We start from the raw sequence: 19,393 nt of genomic DNA on the forward strand, positions 1-19,393 counted from the left end.
TGGAAAACAAAAAAAGGCAGGGGTTGCAATCCTAGTCTCTGATAAAATAGACTTTAAACCAACAAAGATCAAAAGAGACAAAGAAGGCCATTACATAATGGTAAAGGGATCAATTCAACAAGAAGAGCTAACTATCCTAAATATATATGCACCCAACACAGGAGCACCCAGATTCATAAAGCAAGTCCTGAGTGACCTACAAAGGGACTTAAACTCCCACACAATAATAATGGGAGATTTTAACACCCCACTGTCAGCATTAGACAGATCAACGAGACAGAAAGTTAACAAGGATATCCAGGAATTGAACTCAGCTCTACATAAAGTGGACCTAATAGACATCTACAGAACTCTCCACCCCAAGTCAACAGAATATACATTTTTTTCAGCACCACACCACACCTATTCCAAAATTGACCACATAGTTGGAAGTAAAGCTCTCCTCAGCAAATGTAAAACAACAGAAATTATAACAAACTGTCTCTCAGACCACAGTGCAATCAAACTAGAACTCAGGATTAAGAAACTCACTCAAAACCGCTCAACTACATGGAAACTGAACAACCTGCTCCTGAATGACTATTGGGTACATAATGAAATGAAGGCAGAAATAAAGATGTTCTTTGAAACCAACGAGAACAAAGATACAACATACCAGAATCTCTGGGACACATTCAAAGCAGTGTGTAGAGGGAAATTTATAGCACTAAATGCCCACAAGAGAAAGCAGGAAAGATCCAAAATTGACACCCTAACATCACAATTAAAAGAACTAGAAAAGCAAGAGCAAACACATTCAAAAGCTAGCAGAAGGCTAGAAATAACTAAAATCAGAGCAGAACTGAAGGAAATAGAGACACAAAAAACCCTTCAAAAAATTAATGAATCCAGGGGCTGGTTTTTTGAAAAGATCAACAAAATTGATGGACCGCTAGCAAGACTAATAAAGAAGAAAAGAGAGAAGAATCAAATAGATGCAATAAAAAACGAAAAAGGGGATATCACCACCGATCCCACAGAAATACAATCTACCATCAGAGAATACTACAAACACCTCTATGCAAATAAACTAGAAAATCTAGAAGAAATGGATAAATTCCTCGACAAATACACCCTCCCAAGACTAAACCAGGAAGAAGTTGAATCTCTGAATAGACCAATAACAGGTTCTGAAATTGTGGCAATAATCAATAGCTTACCAACCAAAAAGAGTCCAGGACCTGATGGATTCACAGCTGAATTCTACCAGAGGTACAAGGAGGAACTGGTACCATTCCTTCTGAAACTATTCCAATCGATAGAAAAAGAGGGAATCCTCCCTAACACATTTTATGAAGCCAGCATCGTCCTGATACCAAAACCTGGCAGAGACATAACCAAAAAAGAGAATTTCAGACCAATATCCTTGATGAACATTGATGCAAAAATCCTCAATAAAATACTGGCAAACCGAATCCAGCAGCACATCAAAAAGCTTATCCACCATGATCAAGTGGGCTTCATCCCTGGGATGCAAGGCTGGTTCAACATACGCAAATCAATAAATGTAATCCAGCATATAAACAGAACCAAAGACAAAAACCACATGATTATCTCAATAGATGCAGAAAAGGCCTTTGACAAAATTCAACAACCCTTCATGCTAAAAACTCTCAATAAGTTAGGTATTGATGGGACGTATCTCAAAATAATAAGAGCTATCTACGACAAACCCACAGCCAATATCATACTGAATGGGCAAAAACTGGAAGCATTCCCTCTAAAAACTGGCACAAGACAGGGATGCCCTCTCTCACCGCTCCTATTCAACATAGTGCTGGAAGTTCTGGCCAGAGCAATCAGGCAGGAGAAGGAAATAAAGGGTATTCAACTAGGAAAAGAGGAAGTCAAATTGTCCCTGTTTGCAGATGACATGATTGTATATCTAGAAAACCCCATTGTCTCAGCCCAAAATCTCCTTAAGCTGATTAGCAACTTCAGCAAAGTCTCAGGATACAAAATTAATGTACAAAAATCACAAGCATTCCTGTACACCAATAACAGACAAACAGAGAGCCAAATCATGAGTGAACTCCCATTCACAATTGCTTCAAAGAGAATAAAATACCTAGGAATCCAACTTACGTGGGATGTGAAGGACCTCTTCAAGGAGAACTACAAACCACTGCTCAATGAAATAAAAGAGGATACAAACAAATGGAAGAACATTCCATGCTCATGGGTTGGAAGAATCAATATCGTGAAAATGGCCATACTGCCCAAGGTAATTTATAGATTCAATGCCATCCCCATCAAGCTACCAATGACTTTCTTCACAGAATTGGAAAAAACTACTTTAAAGTTCATATGGAACCAAAAAAGAGCCCGCATCGCCAAGTCAATCCTAAGCCAAAAGAACAAAGCTGGAGGCATCACGCTACCTGACTTTAAACTATACTACAAGGCTACAGTAACCAAAACAGCGTGGTACTGGTACCACAACAGAGACATAGATCAATGGAACAGAACAGAGCCCTCAGAAATGATGCCTCATAGCTACAACTATCTGATCTTTGACAAACCTGACAAAAACAAGAAATGGGGAAAGGATTCCCTATTTAATAAATGGTGCTGGGAAAACTGGCTAGCCATATGTAGAAAGCTGAAACTGGATCCCTTCCTTACACCTTATACAAAAATTAATTCAAGATGGATTAAAGACTTATATGTTAGACCTAAAACCATTAAAATCCTACAAGAAAACCTAGGCAATACCATTCAGGACATAGGCGTGGGCAAGGACTTCATGTCTAAAACACCAAAAGCAATGGCAACAAAAGCCAAAATCGACAAATGGGATCTCATTAAACTAAAGAGCTTCTGCACAGCAAAAGAAACTATCATCAGAGTGAACAGGCAACCTACAGAATCGGAGAAAATTTTTGCAACCTACTCATCTGACAAAGGGCTAATATCCAGAATCTACAATGAACTCAAACAAATTTACAAGAAAAAAACAAACAACCCCATCAAAAAGTGGGCAGAGGACATGAACAGACACTTCTCAAAAGAAGACATTTATGCAGCCAAAAAACACATGAAGAAATGCTCATCATCACTGGCCATCAGAGAAATGCAAATCAAAACCACAGTGAGATACCATCTCACACCAGTTAGAATGGCCATCATTAAAAAATCAGGAAACAACAGGTGCTGGAGAGGATGTGGAGAAATAGGAACACTTTTACACTGTTGGTGGGACTGTAAACTAGTTCAACCATTGTGGAAGTCAGTGTGGCGATTCCTCAGGGATCTCGAACTAGAAATACCATTTGACCCAGCCATCCCATTACTGGGTATATACCCAAAGGACTATAAATCATGCTGCTATAAAGACACATGCACACGTATGTTTATTGCAGCACTATTCACAATAGCAAAGAGTTGGAACCAACCCAAATGTCCAACAACGATAGACTGGATTAAGAAAATGTGGCACATATACACCATGGAATACTATGCAGCCATAAAAAATGATGAGTTCGTGTCCTTTGTAGGGACATGGATGAAACTGGAAAACATCATTCTCAGTAAACTATCGCAAGGACAAAAAACCAAACACCGCATGTTCTCACTCATAGGTGGGAATTGAACAATGAGAACTCATGGACACAGGAAGGGGAACATCACACTCCGGGGACTGTTGTGGGGTTGAGGGAGGGGGGAGGGACAGCATTAGGGGATACACCTAATGCTAAATGATGAGTTAATGGGTGCAGGAAATCAACATGGCACATGGATACATATGTAACAAACCTGCACATTGTGCACATGTACCCTAAAACCCTAAAGTATAAAAAAAAAAAAAAAAAAAAAAAAAACCAAGGGTAAACTGAAAAGAAGTGAAAACAAATGCCACACAAAAACTTAAGCATAATTATTTTTAACATCATTTTTCATAATAGCCAAAAGATGGAAACCTAAATATCCATCAACAAACAAACTGTGGTATATCTGTGGTATATCTTATACAATGAAACATTACATAGCCATAAAAAGAAATGATGTATTTCTGAAAACTACTAAACATTGCTGAAAGAAATAACAGAGACAAGTAAATGGAAAGACAGCCTGTGTTCATATTGTTAATGTTCATACTACCCAAAGCAATCTACAAATTAAGTTCAATCCTATCAAAATCCCAAGGATTTTTTTGTAAAAACAGAAAAGCTCATCCTGAAATTTACATGGAATCTCAAGGGACTCCAAATAGCCAAAACAATTGTGAAAAAGAACAAAGTTGGAGGAGTCATATTTCCTGATTTCAAAACATATTATGAAGCCACAGTAATCAAAACAGTATGGTACTGGCATAAACAGACATATAGATCAATGGAATAGAATAGAGAACTTAGAAATAAACCTTCATGTGTATAGTCAAATGATCTCTGATAAGGGTGCCAAGACCACTCAATGGGGAAAGGACAGTCTCTTCAACAAATGGTGCTAGGAAAATCAGATACCCAAATGCAAAAGAATAAAATTGGACTCTTAAAATTATACCATATACCTCTACAAGGAAAACTACAAAACACTGCTGAAAGAAATCATAGATGACACAAATGGAAACACATCCCATGCTCATGGGTGGGTAGAATCAATATTGTGAAAATGACCACACTTCTAGAAGCAATGCACAAATTCAATGTAATTTGCATCAAAATACCACCATCATTCTTCACAGAACTAGAAAAGACAATCCTAAAATTCATATAAAACCAAAAAAGGAGCCCACACAGCCAAAGCAAGACTAAGCAAAAAGAACAAATCTGGAGACATCACACTACCTGACTTCAAACTATACTGTAAGGCCATAGTCACTAAAACGGCATGGTACTGGTATAAAAATAGGCACATAGACCAATGAAAGAGAATAGAGAACCCAGAAATAAACTCAATACTTACAGCCAACTGATTGTTGAGAAGGCAAACAAAAACATAAAGTGGGGAAAGGACACCCTATTCAACAAATGGTGCTGGGATAATTGGCAAGTCACATGTAGAAGAATGAAACTGGATCCTCCTCTCTCACCTTATGCAAAAATCAACTCAAGGTGGATCAAGGACTTAAGCCTAAGAACTTAAACTATAAAAATTCTAGAAGATAACATCAGAAAAACCCTTCTAGACATTAGCTTAGGCGAAGACTTCATGACCAAGAATCCAAAAGCAAATGCAAGAAAAACAATGATAAATAGGTGGGACTTAATTAATCTAAAAAGTTTCTGCACAGCAAAAGAAACAATCAGCAAAGTAAACAGACAACCCACAGAGTGGGAGAAAATCTTCACAATTTACACATCTGACAAAGGACTAATATCTAGAATCTACAAGGAACTTAAGCAAATTAGCATGAAAAAACAATCCTGTCAAAAAATGAGCTAAGGACATGAATAGACAATTCTCAAAAGAAGACATACAAATGGCCAACAAATATATAAAAAAATATCGTCAATGATCAGGAAAATGCAAATCAAAACCACAATGTGATACCACCTTACTCTTGCAAGAATGGCCATAATGAAAAAATAAAAGAATAATAGATGTTGGTGGGGATGTGGTGAAAAGGGAACACTTTTACACTGCTGGTAGAAATGTAAACTTGTACAACCACCATGGCAAACTGTGTGGAGACTCCTTAAAGAACTAAAAGTAGAACTACCATTTGATCCAGCAATCCCACTACTGGGTATCTACCTAGAGGAAAAGAAGTAATTATACATAAAAGATACTTGTACATGCATATTTATAGCAGTACAACTTGCAATTGCAAAAATATGGAACCAGCCCAAATGCCCACCAATCCTTGAGTGGATAAAGAAATTGTGGTATATGTATATCACAGAATACTATTTAGCCAAAAAAGGAACGAAATAATGGCATTTGCAGCAACCTGGATGGAACTGGAGACCATTATTCCAAATGAAGTAATTCAGGAATGAAAAACTAAACATTGTATGTTCTCACTTACAAGTGGGAGCTAAGCCATGAAGATGCAAAGGCATAAGAATGATACAGTGGACTTTGGGGACTTGGGGGAAAGGGTCAGAGGCAGGTGAGGGATAAAAGAACACAAATTGGGTACAGTGTATACAGCTTGGGTGATGGGTGCACCAGAATCTCACAAATCACCACTAAAGAACTTACTCATGTAAACAAACACCACCTGTTCCCTAATAACCTATGGAAATTAATAATAAGAAGAAGATAGTGAAAAAAACAACAAAGAAAATTAACTCAACCTGCATTAAAGACCTAAATGTAAGACCTAAAGCTATAAAACTAGAAGAAAACAGGAAGTAGTTCATGACGTTCAACGTGGCAATGATTTTTTTTTGCATATGACACCAAAAACATAGGCAACTAAAGCAAAATAGACAAATGGGACTACATCTAACAGAAATATTTTGTGCATCAAAGAATGCAATCAACAGAGTAAAAAGGCAACCTATGAAATGAGAGAAAATAATTGCAAATCATATATCTAGTAAGAGTTAATATCCAGAATACATAAAGAGCTCTTACAACTCAACAACAAAAAACAAATCACATGAATTTAAAATAAAAAAAGACTTGAATAGACATTTTCCCAAAGATGCTATACAAATAGCCAATGAGAATATAAAAAGATGCTCAATATCAGTAATTGTCAGAAAAATGAAAGTCAAAATCACAAGGAGAACATCACCTTACTTATTAGGATAGCTACCATCAAAAAACCCAGAAAAGTTTTGGCATGAATAAGGAAACTGAAAGCCTTGTGCACTGCTGGTGGGGCTATAAAATGGTGTAACCACTTGTAAAATAGTATGGAAGTTCCTCAAAAAATTAAAAATAGAACTATCATATGATCCAACAACCCCACTTCTGGGTATGTATTCAAAAGAATTAAAAGCAAGGTCTTGAAGAGATATTTGCACACCCATGTTCATAGAAACCATATTCACAATAGCCAAGAGGTGGAAGCAACTCAAATGTTCATTAATAGGTGAATGAATAAACAATTAAAGTAGTCAAATTAATAGAAAAAAAGTAGAATGATAGTTATCAGATGCTAGAGGGAGGTGTAAAAGAAGAGTTATTTAATGGATATAGAGTTTTGAATTTGCGAGTTGAAACAATTCTGAAGATCTGTTTCACAAAAATATGAATATACTTAACATTACTGAACTTAAAAATGGTTAAGATGATAAATTTTGTGTTGCGTTTTTACCACCACAACAAAAAAGGAAGGAATTACTGATATATGCTGTAACATGGATGAATCTTGAAAATATTAAGCTAAGTGGAAGAAGCCAGTTACAAAAGACCACGTATTATATGATCCTACTTATATGAAATGTCCCAAATAGGCAAATTTATAGAAACAGAAAGTAGACTAGTGGTTTATTTAGGGCTAGATATGAAGATGAGGGGATAGGAGGATGATTGCTAAAAGCGACAGGCATTCTTTTTGAATTAATGAAAATGTTCTAAAATTGTGGTGATGGCTACACATGTCTGAGTATACTAAAAACACTGAATACTTTGAATTGTATAGTATATGAATTATATCTTCTAAAATTGTGGTGATGGCTACACATGTCTGAATATACTAAAAACACTGAATACTTTGAATTATATCTTGATAAGTTTTTTTTAAAGGCAAGAAGAAGAGCTGTTTTAAAGAAGAATATTTCATTTCTATATGTGATATTTAGAAAAGTCATATTTATAGCACACATATACCATCTTGTCTTTTGTTAATATTATTAATATAAAATTTACAGTATATATAACCAACCAGCTTTTCATTTTCAACTCACACTATATATAGTGGTTGCTATATTTAAGTTAATTAGATCCCTAGTGGATTAGTCCTGATTTTGGAGTTGGTATAAAGTCAACTTGTCAGCAAAGATTTAAGTCTCCTCAAAGAGAAAAGCATGCATGACCTCAAGTTTTGGTCTGAGAGCTTAAGGGAAGGGAAAAAAATCTGGACAGAAATAGGCAATCAAGTGGAAAATGGTAAGGGCTCCCAGTCAGCAGCAGATACAAAAGGAATCTTGAAGGAATAAATGCCAGATATACCTCTCTGCAAGCTGCGATATCCACATCTCTCATTAAAGTTTAGGATTAAACAATTTTCTAGCTTTTCCAACCCGTCAGTATTAGACTTCATTCAATGTCAAACCAGATGATCCATTTGGAACGTAAAGAGAATATAATAGTACTGCAAATTACTTCACCACATGGGACTGTCTCTCTTGCATACGTATAGATACTTACATAGATGTGAAACCATCCCTTCCCTTTGCCCATAGGTAGAAGTTAAGCAGTAGTGTTGGATAAATCTTGTGCTTGTGACTTTAGAAAGGTATCCTAAGGCTTCAAACTTAAATGGGAACCAGGGAGCAGTAACTTCTCACCTGGATATTATGACTGTTTTAAGTTTAGCATTTGGTAGAGAAACAGCAGTGAGCAGCTGAAGCAGTGGGAGCCAAAGGGCTTACTGAAAAATGTAATTTCAGAAAAACATAAGCAAAATTTCCTTTTACCAGTTGCCCCATTCCAGGAAGAGCCCCATTTATAATAAGCAAAAGATGGCTTTCCCAATAGGTGATTAATATAACTAATATGCTTGCTTAGGAACATTTGATGTTGGGAGTTTGCAGCTTTTCACAGACTGCTGTGAGCATTTCATTTTGCTGAAGGTTACGCTGTATGCCAAGAAGCTATGGTCCTGCTTTCATGGTCTGAGTAGATAATGTTCATTCTGTTCTACGTTCTTCCACACACTGTATTGCATAAATTCTGTAAAATAATGTCTTTGATTTGAAGAAGATGAAGACCATAAACACATATGCATATTTATGGATTCTACAGAGTGTCAGAAATCTTAAAGGCAAGGCTATGTAACACTGGGCACCCTGGGCCATATATACAATTAAGTGATCTCAGGCGGTAGACAACAAGAAAGAGTGGAAAAAGACTGGCTGATACATTGTTTTGTGTGCCATGCTTACTTGTGCTGCAAGATAACAGTGGCAGTCTGGTTGGATCAAAAAGGGTAGTCTTTTTATGTTGTTAGTACTACACATATAAAATTCAGTTTTCCATATGATAACAGTGATGAATGAATTCCCCACTAGCTGGAGTACTGGCTTTTTAAAACTGAGACGACTGGCCTGAGGTATCTTTAGAAAAAGTCTTTACCTATTCAAATGGCTGACAATGGACATACACACAAGAAAAATACAGACAGGGAACTATGTCTAAAGTTGAGCATAATTTGTGAGCACTGAGCTCAAATATATTCTCTAAAGGGGAAAAATTAATAGTTAATTTGTTTGGTTGGGCATTTATTCTGACACAGATAATACAGATGTTTCTTGATTTACAATGAGGTTACACCCTGATAAACCCATTTTAAGTTGAAAACATGTGGCAAGTCAAAAATGCATTCAAATAGAGCTAAGAGAGTGAACATCAGAGCCTAGCCTTGCCTAACCTTACATGTGCTCAGGATGCTTACATTAACATACATTTGGGCAGAATCATCTAATACAAAGCCTATTTTATAATAAAGGGTTGAATATCTCAGGTACTACATATTAACAGCCCACAAAAATATCAAAATGCAAAATTTGAAGTATATTGAAATTGTGATGGTTTTACACAACTGTAAGTAAAAAAACAAAACAAAACAAAACAAAACCCACGAGTCAAACTATCATAAGTCAGGGACTGTCTATACTTTCTTCTTGCTGTCCAAGTTAAGATGTTAGAACAACTGAAAGGCTTTTGATATAAGAGTGAAAAGCATTCTAATTTCTCAAAGTCACTTATCAAAATAATCCCACAGTTATAAAGTTCCCTGTGTAGTTAGCTCTAAGAGGCTTTTTAGAAAGTTAAGGGAGAGCTCTAAGTTCAGTGGTCCAGGAAATTGATTCCTTGTCATCACTTTGGCTAACCAAGATCTATCATTTATATAAATCGAGACTGGAGAAAGAGTGTGGTAGGTAATAGAATGCTGAAAGGGAAAGATGGACTACCTAAGACTTTCAAATATAAAATGTGGACATAAATCCATCTGCTATTGATTATAAATTCTTCAAAAGTTTACTAATGCCCATTGTAACGGGCACTGATGCTGCAACATTTAAAAGCCACCATTACACATAATCTATGTGAGAGGTTACTGAAAGATCTTTTTTCACATAACAAGTATTCACTGTGCTTACCAAAAGAGCTGAAAAGGCAATCTCAAAACATGTATCTACTCTGCTAAAATGACCATCAGTAGGAACAATATTAACTAAGGCGAAGGATTAAGAGGGTTACTACGAAAGGTGAAGCATGTACAGATTTGAGTCTCTACATCATTAAAAAAACGTTAAAGTGAATTACAGGGATACCTTAGAGATATTGCAGAGTTAGTTCAAGACTACTGCAATAAACTGAATATTGCAGTACAGTGATTTACACCATTTTTTTGGTTAGCTAGTACATGTAAGAGTTATGTTTATGCTATTCTGTAGCCTATTAAGTGTGAAATAGTATTATGTGAAAATAACAATGTACATACCTTAATTTAAAAAATACTTTATTGCTGAAAATGCTAACAGTTATCTGAGTCTTCAGCTAGTTGTAACGTTTTCACTGGTGGAGGGTCTTGCCTCCATGTTGATGGCTGCTGACTGATCTGGGTGGTGGTTGCTTGTGGCTGGGGTGGCTGTGGTAATTTCTTAAAATAAGACAATAATGAAGTTTGCTGTACTGATTGACTCTTTCCTTCATGAAAGATATCTCTAGCATGCAATGCTGTTTGACAGCATTTAATCCACAGTAGAACTTCTTTGAAAATTGGAGTCAATCCTCTTAAATCCTGCTGCTACTTTACCAACTAAGTTTATGTAATATTCTAAATCCTTGGTTGTCATTCCAACAATGTCCACAGCATTTTTATTAGTAGATTCCATCTTAAGAAGCCCCTTTCTTTACTCATCCATAGGAAGTAACTCCTTATCTGTTCAAGTTTCATCATGAGATTGCAGCAATTCAGTCACATCTTCAGGTTTCATCTCTAATTCTAGTCCCCTTGCTATTTTGATGACATCGTAGTTACCTCTTCCACTGAAGCATTGAACTACTTAAAGTCATCTATGAAGGTTGGAATCAACTTCTTTTCAACTCCTGTCAATGTTGATATTTTGACCTCCTCTCATGAATCATAAATGCTCTTAATGACATCTAGAATGGTGAATCCTTTCCAGAAAGTTTTCAGTTTACTTTGCTCAGATCCACTATAGGAATCACTATCTATGGCAAGTATAGCCTTATAAAATGTATGTCTTAAATAATAACACTTGAATATTGAAATTACTCCTTGATCTATGGACTACAGAGTGGATGTTGTATTAGCATGCATGAAAACAACATTAATCTTGTATATCCCAATCAGAGCTCTTGGATGACTAGGTGCAATATCAATAATAGTTATATTTTGAAAGAAATCTTTTTGTCTGAATAATAGGTCTCAAGAAAAGACTTAATATAATCAGTAAACCAAGCTGCAAAAAGAGGTACTATCATCCAAGCTTTGTCATTTATAGAGCACAGGCAGGGAAGATTTAGCATAATTCTTAAAGCTACTAGGATTTTTAGAATGGCCAATGAATATTGGCTTCAACTCAAAGTCACCAGCTACTTTAGCCCCTATCAAGAGAATCAGCCTGTCCTTTGAAGACAGGAATTAATTTTTCCTCTATAGCAATGAAAGTCCTAGAAGGCATCTTCTTCCAATATATAAGACTGTTTCATCTACATTGAAAACCTGTTGCTTAGCATAGTCACCTTCATCAGTGACCTTAGATAGATCTTCTGGATAACTTGCTGTTGCTTCTACGTCAACATTTGCTGCTTCACCTTGCATTCTTAATTATGGAGATGTATTCTTTCCTTAAAGCTCATAAGCCAACCTCTGCTGGCTTCAAACTTTTCTTCTATACCTTTTTCACCTCTCTCAACCTTCACAGAATTGAAGAGAGTTAGGGCCTTGCTCTAGATTAGGCTTTGGCTTAAGGGAATGCTGGTCTACTGCACTTTTCATTTCCTTAAAGAATTTTTCCTTTGCATTCACAACTTGGCTGTAGCACCAGCAGCCTATGTTTCTGGCTCTCTTGGCTTTTGATATGCCTTCCTCACTAAGCTTAATCACTTCCAGCTTTTGATTTAAAATGAGAGACATGCAATTTTTCCTTTCACTTGAATACTTAGAAGCCATTGTAGAGTTATTAAATGGCCTACTTTCAATATTGTTGTGTCTCAGAGAATAGGGAGGCCCAAGGAGAGAGAGAAAGGGGAACAGCCGATTGGCAAAACAGTCAGAATTCACAGGTTTATCAATTAATTCTGCTATCTTATAATGGGTGCAATTTGTGGTGCCCCTGAATAACAGTAGTAAAAACAAAGATCACTGACTACAGATCACTGTAAGAGATATGAAAATAACGAAGTGTGAATTATTGTGAGCATTACCAAAATGTGACACAGTGACATAAACGAACACATGCTGTTGGAAAAATGGTGCCAAGAGACTTGCTCAATGTAGGACTGCCACAAACCTTCAATTTGTTAAAAAAAAAAAAAAAGGAATATCTGCAAAGTCAATAAAGTGAGGTATGCATGTATAATATTCATAAAGTTTCACGGCTATTTATGAGATACTAAAATAAACATTTAACATGGCGGATGCCCTCAGGTCTATTCCAGTATAATTTATTCCTTACATTTTTATTTGAAAGACCAACTAGACAAAACTTCAGTGTACTGCAGGTCTTGCTTATGTATTACAGGCTTTATATATTTGTAGACTGAAAAAGATTAAATCATTTAGGCGTTAAGATCTCCTCTATTGAAAACCAGTACATTCATTAATCTAGTTACTCCAGAAGTTGTGTTAATGGAATAATAAAATTCCTATGCTTACAAAATACATAGCTTTCTCAAAGCGCTACTGTGTTGTGCACTTTGAAAAGTGTTGTGCACTTTTTTCCATCTAAAGATGCTCATTATCTGGCAATATGATGAGTAAGAGAAACCATTACAGTTCTTATGTCATAAAATAAAATAAGCTTTATGTAAGGTTACAGAGTTTGGAATAAATACAAATGTTATGATTACCAGAAATGATTAAGCCATGATTTAGTGGTACAAAAAGATGCAATGGAATTGGTAATGAATTAGTTATTAAGTTGGGTTGGTGTTTCATGTTTATTTTATCACTACAACTTCCATCTCTGTTACATATATTCATTTCTATGTATAAAACATTAAACTTTTAAAATAACTGTGTAAATATAAAAAGCATTTAACTTAACATGAAAGGGGTACTTTTTTAGGAAGAATAATTCTTAAAAATATCTAAAATGTCCTTGAGGTCACAGAAAATGCTTCAATTGAGAGCAAATGCTTACTTTTTTCAGTACTTAATGATGAAAACCTTGCCGGGCGCGGTGGCTCACGCTTGTAATCCCAGCACTTTGGGAGGCCGAGGCGGGCGGATCACGAGGTCAGGAGATCAAGACCACGGTGAAACCCCGTCTCTACTAAAAAATACAAAAAAATTAGCCGGGCGCGGTGGCGGGCGCCTGTAGTCCCAGCTACTCGGAGAGGCTGAGGCAGGAGAATGGCGTGAACCCGGGAGGCGGAGCTTGCAGTGAGCCGAGATTGCGCCACTGCACTCCAGCCTGGGCGACAGAGCGAGACTTCGTCTCAAAAAAAAAAAAAAAAAAAAAAAAAGAAAACCTTGCCACACCCTGGTCAAATGAGTAGGATATCACTTATAAATGGGTAGCACTTACGTCCAATGGGTGAATTTGTTGGTCAGGATTTTGTGCAAAGAAAGAAAGAAAATGTTCACTCTGTAGTCTCAATAATTTAAATTCTTCTTTAATGGTAATTTCTCAGTCACTGTCCTATAATTTTGAACCACGTACTTTTCTGTTTGAACCCTGGATCTTAGTATTCTAAAAATAATTGTTAAGTTTTTTCCAACAATGACTGGTCCTGTGTTAGAATATTACTGTGGCCATTAATTAAAAAAAACAAAGTTTATATGCAGGAAATATTTTATAAAATAAAAAACAAAATAAAATGCATGATGAAACAGAGCTCCTAGATGGGATGTAAGAAGAAATACATACCAATATGCCAACTAAGATACTGACTTTGAAGAAATACTGGTGGCTTATTTCCATATTGCTAAAATGAAAGTAAGGAAATTAGCAAGGCATTATAGTCACAGGGTTGCAACAGTATTACCAAATCACTCACTGTTATATCCAAATGTTAAGATATTAATGGTTTGTATTTTTTTTTTTAGGAAGTTAACCAAGGAGACTGGGATTCTGCAGAAGAGGAGTTTATAGAAACTGAAAATGAGATTTTAGACAATAGTCAATAAATTCCATTTTTGGAAAATTGAGTTAAAGTATTAAAGATTATTGCAACTAAGTTACATTCTTATACACATTCAGACACATAAGAAAGAGTATTGTTGATTAGAATCTTTGTGTCTCTGATTTTCTTCTTATGCTTTTGTCTCACAATTAAATAAAAGGAAGAACTGGGTTTCCCTGATACTTACCCTCTGCTGCTTGGGATGAGCTAATGGCCTCCTAGGAGTTGCAAAGTCTTTACTTGAGAAAACAGTCAAAAAGGTAATTCTTGCAGCACTAGGTGCTCTAATGGGAAAGTGAACCACTCAAACTTAAAAAAATAACCCTGCTGGTACTGACAAATCCTTTACTGTCACCTAAGGTTTTCTCTTTTCATTTTCACTAATTTTCATAATTCCACCAATAAAACAGTAGGAATAGACAGGGATGAGTTGTAATTTCTAAAAATATTGGAAATACTTCTTTACTGGAATAAGGTACTTTTATGCCATTACTTCTGAGAAAATTTCTATTTTTTTCCATTTTAACTTAAAACATTTTTTTCCACTGCATACATTCTGAATCCTCATGTAATTCTATAGACTAAGGAACTTCAAAATAGATACAGAATTTAAAAATTGCAAGATAAACTACAGCAAATAAGACGTGTATATAGAAAATGTGAAAACATGATGAGGTACCTATAAATAATGGAAATATTAAGAATCATATCTAAAGACTGTACCTTATTTTAACCACAAGTATAGTCAATAAAAGCTGTGTAAATTAACTTTAAAAATCCTATTGAAAAATTAACCACCCCTTCCTTTTTGGATTAAGTATTATTTTCTACTAAAATTGCTTAAAGAGATATATTTGTAATGTGTTTTTTTCTATTTTCTATTTCATTTTCCTACTTTACTTTTTATTTATAATATACTTTTTTTTTTAAAAGAGTGAATATGTATAGGAACATATATAATGGTATGCATAGAAGGAAGGGTGAAAAAGGAAGATTAGTCTACCTGATTGCGACATAGGGCAATTTAGGCCAAGGTTATAGGCCTGATTTCTTTTTTTTTAATTTTAATTTTAATTTTTTATTATTATACTTTAAGTTCTAGGGTACATGTGCACTATGTGCAGGTTTGGTACGTATGTATATATGTGCCATGTTGGTGTGCTGCACCCCTTAACTTGTCATTTATGTTATGTATATCTCCTAATGCTATCCCTCCCAAGGTTGTGTCACTGTAGCAAATCTACTACCTCATTTCCCAGCTATATCTGGTCTATCACTTTATGCAAGTGTAGTCTTCTCTAGACTCTCTTTTACTACTGTCCATAATAAAAAGACCAACACCATTTGAGACATTTACCACTGGCTTTTTCCCCCCTCCCCCACCCCACAACAGGCCCTAGTGTGTGATGTTCCTCTTCCTGTGTCCAAGTGTTCTCATTGTTCAATTCCCACCTATGAGTGAGAACATGTGGTGTTTGGTTTTCTGTCCTTGCGATAGTTTGCTCAGAATGATGGTTTCCAGCTTCATCCATGTCCCTACAAAGGACACGAACTCATTATTTTTTATGGCTGCATAGTATTCCATGGTGCATATGTGCCACATTTTCTTAATCCAGTCTATCATTGATGGACATTTGGGTTGGTTTTAAGTCTTTGCTATTGTGAACAGTGCTGTAATAAACATACGTGTGCATGTGTCTTTATAGCAGCATGATTTATAATTCTTTGGGTATATGCCCAGTAATGGGATGGCTGGGTCAAATGGTATTTCTAGTTCTAGATCCTTGAAGAATTGCCACATTGTCTTCCATAATGGTTGAACTAGTTTACAGTCCCACCAACAGTGTTAAAGTGTTCCTATTTCTCCACATCCTCTCCAGCACCTGTTGTTTCCTGACTTTTTAATGATTGCCATTCTAACTGGTGTGAGATGGTATCTCACTGTGGTTTTGATTTGCATTTCTCTGATGGTATAGCCCTGATTTCTGTGTTAATAGGTAATTTTACTCAATTACATAGCTATAAAAATAACCCCCCTAAACAAGAAGGCTTAATAAGTATGGTGGTAAAAGCACACAAGTGGGACCCACAATACTGGGGAAAAAAGCACCTGAAAGCACATACACAGAATGCTGATTGGCTATATATATATATATATATATATATATAGTTTTGTTTTTTTTTTGAGATGGAGTCTCACTCTGTCACTAGGCTAGAGTACAATGGCACGATCTCAGCTCACTGCAACCTCTGCCTCCTGGGTTCAAGCAATTCTTCTGCCTCAGCCTCCCCAGTAGCTGGGATTACAGGTGTGCACCACCACACCCAGCTAATTTTTGTATTTTTAGTGGAGACGGGGTTTCACCATATTGGCCAGGCTGGCCTCAAACTCCTGACCTTGTGACCCGCCTGCCTTGGCCTCCCAAAGTGCTGGGATTACAGGCGTGAGCCACCGCGCCTGGCTGGTAATATAATTTTTGAATATGAAGATACTATGATTAGTTACAAGTTGTGATTTTATATATATATACACACGTATCTATATATGTGTGTGTGTGTATATACACACATATGTGTGTATATATATACATATATATGTGTATATATATACACACACACACACACATATACGTATATATACACACATATATATGTATATATATATACACACACATATATATTCACACATATATGTCACAAAATATATTGAGGGATTAAGATATACATTTTGAAGAATGCAGGGAGTATAAAGGTAATGATATAATAAGATGCAGAAGTAGAAGGATATAATGAGATGTGCATATTTTAGCACTGTAATGAAGTTCATGGAATGACGAGTCTAAAGAGATATGAATACCTGAAGGGAATCATGAATGAGTTTAAGAGGCCACATTCATGGAAAAATTACAAAATAGACAGCAGTGCCAGCACAGACCAACATCCCTTTGCAAGTAGAATCATTCTAATCATACCTTACTAGACTGAAGGTAGAAACTGAAGGCAGTGATTTGGATAATAAAAATATATACTTTCACTTGAAATATTTGAATAGGTATCTCAATTCTTTGCTTCAATTTTGTACAGCTCAATCAGAGAAGAGCAAAAATAAAAAAAAAAATAAAAACTGCTGCTTAATTAAATTTTCTAATGAGACAGGGATATATTCCTGAATGACCTGGGTGGGTGGAATTAAAATTTGATTACATCAAAATGCATACAGGATCCAGATGTAGGCCAACAAATGGAGCTGAGCCAATTTTAGCTTTTGCTGTCTTGGGAATTTTATTTTAGATTATAAGCTCTAAGCTTTTTTATTTAAGATTACATGATTAAAGACTTCAGTGTCTCTGACCTAGGTTCTTTGTTTTTCCACTTTAGCAGTTCTAGTCAAGGAACCTTTAAGTTTTGCTGTTGGAATTAAGTTTGTAGCAGTGAAGTGTCTCTTTTAGAATACTGACCATGGCACAAAGGCACATGTTCCCGTCTCTGACTTCTAGCTAGTTAGCTGCCTGACCATAGGCAGTTATCTTAAGCTGAGATTGGCTTCCCTTTAGAAGAAATTCTGAAGCTGTTGATTCCAACCAGTAGGAAATCCTCACCAAGGTCATACTGTAAATACTCTGTAATTTACAAGTGCTTATCTCAGGGTTATGACCTTAGAATCCCCATGTTAGGAGAGTAGAGGAAAGGGAAGCAGTTGCTAAATTCCAAAGAGAGCACGTTAGTGAAAATAAAATTATTTATACAATATTATCTCCTTTAATAGTACCCTACAATAACCCTATATTGGGTAGACATTATTTCCATTTTGCATAGGAGGGAGATAAGACCTAGAAAGGTTAAGCAGTTTGTCCAGGGTCATTTGGCTAGTAAAAGGTAGAGCAAGTAAAAGATAGAGCTAAAGAGTGTCTTGGGAAAGCTACTTCTAAGTATACCTTATTTCCTTTTCCCTTATTCTCTGACAGCCCCTGAACCATCAGGAAGAGTTAATGAACTCCCAGTATGACCTTGGTGAGGACTTCCTACTGCTTGGAATCAAGAGCTTCAGAATTTCTTCTAAAGGGAAGCCAATCTCAGCTTAAGATAACTGCCTATGCTCAGGCAGCTAACTAGCTAGAAGTCAGAGATAGGAACATGTGCCTTTGTGCCGTGGTCAGTATTCTAAAAGAGACACTTCACTGCTCCAAACTTAGTTCCAACAGCAAAACTTAAACTTTCCTTGACTAGAACTGCTAAAGTGGAAAAACAAAGAACCTAGGTCAGAGACACTGAAGTCTTTAACCATGTAATCTTAAATAAAAAAGCTTAGAGCTTATAATCTAAAATAAAATTCCCAAGACAGCAAAATCCTTTCTATTAAAAAAAAGCTCATAGTTTTTCCATTGTATATAGAAAAAGATTGGGAATTTCAGGGAATGGTGCCAGAATATTTTAATCTGCCTTAGAGAAGTTGGTACTGTACCAAGTGTGAAGTTGTAATTTATTCATGTCATGCATTTTACAAATAAAGAAAATGAATCATAAACGGTAGTCTTACAAATGTTATCATCCATAGTTATGCCAGGAATGCCTATCAGTGGAATACTTGTTCCTTAAAATCCTCACTTGCAGATAGGAGCTGAAAATAGTAATATGCTAAAAGACAGACCAGAAACAATAGAAAATTCATTGGTAGTCAAAATAGAAAAACAGAAAACACTTTATACATGCAAATGCGTCTAGGCACTTGCTTTATAAGAATAATTTTTACATTGATTTGAGATGCAGTATGCTATAGTGAAATGAACACCAGACTGGGAATTAAGGATCCTGGGTTCTAGTTGTCGCAACCATAACTATTTGTCTAACTTTAAGAATATCACTGGGACTCCGTTCCAAGATGGCCGAATAGGAACAGCTCCATTCTGCAGCT

The 19,393-nt window shown here is 35.9% G+C and overlaps 1 protein-coding gene across 16 annotated transcripts in view; it reads right to left on the reverse strand.

The window, feature by feature from the left end:
* Nucleotides 1–19,393, reverse strand: part of GPHN (gephyrin) — a 667,615-nt gene that overhangs the window by 100,290 nt on the left and 547,932 nt on the right. The gene's annotated exons all lie outside the window — the stretch shown is intronic.

This window comes from Hylobates moloch, unplaced genomic scaffold (genome assembly GCF_009828535.3).
Source record: "Hylobates moloch isolate HMO894 unplaced genomic scaffold, HMol_V3 SCAFFOLD_16, whole genome shotgun sequence".
NCBI lineage: Eukaryota > Metazoa > Chordata > Mammalia > Primates > Hylobatidae > Hylobates > Hylobates moloch.